This window comes from Marmota flaviventris, chromosome 6 (assembly GCF_047511675.1).
Source record: "Marmota flaviventris isolate mMarFla1 chromosome 6, mMarFla1.hap1, whole genome shotgun sequence".
In the NCBI taxonomy this organism is placed as follows: domain Eukaryota; kingdom Metazoa; phylum Chordata; class Mammalia; order Rodentia; family Sciuridae; genus Marmota; species Marmota flaviventris.
The window spans coordinates 88460141-88465106 of record NC_092503.1 but is presented as its reverse complement, the minus strand read 5'-3'; the positions used below and the strand labels follow the sequence as shown (position 1 = coordinate 88465106).

At 35.6% G+C, this 4966-nt stretch overlaps 1 pseudogene; it reads left to right on the top strand.

Annotated features, from left to right (window-relative positions):
• Positions 1 to 801: 801 nt before the first annotated feature.
• Positions 802 to 1973, top strand: LOC114086697 (dnaJ homolog subfamily A member 1-like; annotated as a pseudogene).
• Positions 1974 to 4966: the final 2993 nt, after the last annotated feature.

The window sequence follows — 4966 nt, the reverse complement described above, 5'->3', positions numbered from 1 at the left end:
TCTAGTCAGACACAAAGGCACATGCCTATAATATCAGCAACTCCAGAGGTTGAGATAGGAGGATCACAAGTTTGAGGCCAACCCCACCAACTTTGCAAGGCTCTAAGAAACTTAGTGGGACCTTATCTCAAAATAAAAATAAAAAGGGCTGGGATGTAGTTCAGTGGTTAAGCAACCCTGTTTTCAATCTCCACGACCAAAAAAATAAATAAAACAAAATAAAGAAAAGAAAATTTTCTATATGATCACCATACTATTATTCTGATAAATAATAATGGTTTTTATATGGCTCTGTGTTCTAATCAAGTAAACTTAAGTAAACTTTTGTCTTATATTTCAACAATAATTTTCTAAATATTTTTTAGAAATTGATGGAATTAGATCCCAATAAACCTATTGCAAGTTGAAAATGTCATGATTTAAAAATTCATTTAATATACCTAACACACCAAATATTATATAGCTCAGCAACACAATGCACTGTGAAATAAAGTGTCAGTTATTTACCCTTGTGTGTAGCATGGCTAACCAGGAGCCATGGCTCCTGCTAGTATCACATGAGAGTATTATACTGCATATCTGTAGCCCAGGAAAAAAAATCAAAATTCAAAGTACAGGTTCTGTTGAATGTGTATCTCTTTTTGCATTATTGTAAAGTAAAAAAAAAATTGTAAAGTTGAGGTGGAACTTTCCAGAAACTCCATGAGAAGTGCAGGAACATTGGCTACCTCAGCTACACACAGTTATGCACTCTTTCCTATTTCCCCACACCAGCCCTAGCCCACTCACCAGCTATTGAAAATGGTGAAAGAAACCAGTTACTCTTATGTTTGGGAGGGTCAAACCCAACACCACTCAGCAAAAACTGAAAAAAAGCTTATAGAAAACAGGCTTTGAAGTACCACCCTGGTAAGAATCCAAATGAAAGAGAAAAGTTTAAACAGCTTTCTCAAGCTTATGGAGTTTCTCTGCTGTCAAGAAAAGGGAATTATATGACAAAGGAGGAGAACATGCAATTAAGAGGTGGGGCAGGTGGTGGCTTGGGCCCCCCATGGACATCTTTGCTGTTTTTTGGAGGAGGAGGAAGGATGCAGAGAAGAAAGAGAGGTAAACATGTTGTATATCAGCTCTTAGTAACCTTTGAAGATTTATATAACGGTGCAACAATAAAACTGGAAAAGAATGTGATTTGTGATGAATGTGAAGGTTGACATGGTAAGAAAAGATCAGTAGAGTGCTGTCCTAATAGCTGGAATGCAAGTAAGAATTCATCAGATAGAACCTGGAATGGTTCAGCAAATTCAGTCTGTGTTCATGGAGCACCAGGGCCATGGGAAAGGGATCAGTCCTAAAGAGAGGTGAAAAGGTGCAAAGGAAGGAAGATAATAGAGACAAGAAAATTCTAGAATTTCATGTTGATAAAGGCATGAAAAATAGACAGAAGATAACATTCCATGGTGAAAGGACCAAGAGCAAGGACTGGAGCCAGGAGATATTATCATTGTCTTAGATCTGAAGGACCATGCTGTTTTTATTCCATGAAATGTAAAAACATGTATACAGACATACAGCTGGTTGAAGCATTATGTTGCTTTCAAAGGTCCATATTCACTCTTGATAACCAAACCACAGTTATCACCCCTCATCCAGGTCAGATTGTCAAGCAGGGAGATATAAAATATGTGCCAAATGAAGGTAGGCTAATTTGTCATAGACCACACGAAAAGGGTCACCTAATTATCAGGTTTGAGATAAACTTTCCTGAAAAAAATGCTTTCTCTCTCCTGATAAACTTTCTTTGATAAAAAAAATTTCTACCTGAGAGGAAGGAAGTAGAAGAGATTGAAGAAATGGATCAGGTATAACTAGTGGACTTTGATCCAAATAAGGACAGACAGTGCCATTATAATGGAGAAGCATATGAGGTTGATGAATGTCATCCTAGAGGCAGTGTTCAGCATCAAACCTCTTAATGCAGGTCAGTGAATAACACTTGCTGCAAGCATTTTATATGCAGTAATGAATGAATGAAGGACTATAATCATAATATCTCACAACTTGCTATTGTTTTTGTTTTAATATTCAATTACAGTAGTGTTTTAAACCTTAAATGAAGAACAAACACAAATATAAAAGCTCAAAAAATAATAAATCGAACCATTGTTAAATTGTGGTCTGTCTGTACAAAATACATTTATGTCTTCCCAAGGTCTTTGTGTTACTCAGCATTTTGTTTCTGTGACAAAAATACTGGGATGAACAACTTAAAAGGAGGAAATATTTCTTTTTGGCTCATAATTTCAGAAGTTTCTATCAATGGTCACTTCTGTTTGCTTTGGGGTTTATAGTGTGGCAGTCCATAATGTTAGAGAAAAGCTATTCACCTCATGATGCCCAAAAAGCGAAAAAAGAAAGAGAACAAGAAGAATTAAAGACAAAATATACCCTTTCAAGTGTACACCCCCAATGATCTACTTCTTCCAACTAGGCTCCACCTTCTAAAGTTTCCACCACCTCTCCATAACCCAGTAAGCTTTGAATCCACAAATGTATTAATCCATTCATGAGATCAGAGGCCTCATGATCCAATTACCTCTCAAAGGCCCCATATCTGAACATTGCACATTGGGGAACAATCCTTCAACACATGAGCTTAAATGGGGACATTTAAGACCCAAACCATAATAATCCCCAAAGGTTTCATCTCCTTACAACGTTAAGTTCAAAATTGCATCTAAATTTCATTATCTCTGAAGTCCCAAATCTAATCACCTTATTAATCTAAATCAGGTATAGATAAAACTTTGAGTACAATCCTTCTTACAGTATATTTTGTCTCCATCTTTAGATGTGTGAAACTAAAATAGCAAGTTATCTGCTCTAAGCATATGTTGGTTTGATAGGCATAGGATAACACTTTCAGACATTCTGGTTCAAAAAATAAAAGGAGTCACTGACCTTAAGCAATTTTAAAATTCTTCAGACAGAAAAACTCCATTAGATTTCTTGGCTCCATCCTCTGGGCTCTTGGATTCTGCCCTTCTGAATCATACTTCCTTATTCACAAAAATAGCATAAACTGGGTAGCTTATAAACAACGTGGTGATACTTGGAGATAGGCCATTAGAAGATAAGTTGGTTTAGGTGAGTTTATGATGGTGAAGACTTCATCATGGGATTCATGTTCTTATAAGAAAAGAAAATACCAGAGATCTTGCTTGCTCTCTCTCCCCACCATGAAAGAATATAGCAAGAAGGGAGCATTTGATCTGCAAGGGAGAAAGAGAGCCTTCACCAAACCTATCCATTTCTGCCCCCCAATATCTAACTTCTATCATCCAGAACTGTGCAAAATATACATTTCTGTTGTTTAAGCCATAGAACTTAGGGTATTTTGTTATGGCAGTCAGAATAAATAGTATAATTATTAAGGAAGAATTTTAGTTTTTTGCTCTGTAATTGTTGGTTTATTTAATTTTCAGAGAATGAAATATATTATAATTGAAAATAAAACTAAATAAATTTGAAAGGTCCACAATTAATTTGGAGTTAAAATTCAGTTACTCTTACACTTCACAACTGGATCAATTACAGGTTGAATGAACAATCAATGAAAGACATTAATAAACAGTTTCATTAGCACTTGCTCCCCCTTTGTAAGAGGTCTTCCTAATCACTTGCACAATTTTAATTTATAGAATTAACAAGTATTGCAGTTAAAATATCCTTAATAAAATATTAGAAATTCAAGGAAGTATAAAAAGACTGCTTTTCTGAAGGCACTTAGATGCATATAAAGCTCAGCAATTCACTTAAAGAATGATACAATTTAAAATGTTAATTAATGCTTTCTTGGACCTTTCATTTAGTAAGACAGTATTAATCAAAGCCCCGTATAAATATAAATGTAATTTGGATATCATTTTGTCATCAATGCAATTTGTCCAACATATCTTTTAGTTATTGATATTACAAACTTGCTTAGACTTTAAATCAACCACTCTATCCCTTCTATGTACATAAAGAGGTATATACGATGGGACAAATGTCAACATAAGACACAAAAGTACTATGCTAAAATTCAGTTGAGTCCCAGGTCTGCCATTAACCAAAAAAACTTTCAGAGTTCCTTAAGCTCTATAAAATTAGATGGTGCTATAGATGTCCCTGTATCACTCTTATAATTTTAAAACTATATTTAAAAATCTTACCAATCCCCACATTAATTTTAGATCCCAATAATTTGCTATTACATAACAAATAAAATATGTCTGACAGAGGGAAAATAGATGTTAAATAATTCAAGTATAAATTATTTATACAAGTGAGTAAGAATAATTATGAGCATGTAATAGGCTTGACTTTAAGAAATACAGAACAGGAGGGTGGACCACATAGTAGCTAAGTAAGATTCTTCAGAAATCATCTCCCTGCAAATAGACGTAGTTGAATAGCTATTCACATACCAAACTACCTTCTCAAGAGCTAAGGAAATCCATGAAGAGCCCATAGAGCCTGCTTTTAGTAAAACAAAATGATAAGACATATTTAAGAAACCAGGAAATAAAGACTTCCCTGTCTCATGCTGCATAACTCAGCATAGATAGAAACACTGCCTGCTTGAGGGAGGGAGAGAGAATTAATTCAGCTCTTAGACTTAAAACTCTGTATCAAGTCTACCATAGCAAAATCCAGTTCTGGCCCAAGCCCCATAATCTCTACCACCAGGGCAATACCTGCAAAACTAGTCATGAGAACTGCTTTAGGCCAGGTGGCTTACAACCTGATTCCACCTGATGAGGAGCAGGTCAAGAAAACTAGCACAAAGTTTTGTCTTGGAGCCTGTGTCAGGCCCACCATAGTGAAACCAAGCACACAATAGAAACTGAAGCCTCTTTTACAGGCCAGGACTCACAGATGGAGCCTCTAATACACCTGGCATCAGGTACAGATCTGTATGCTGGCC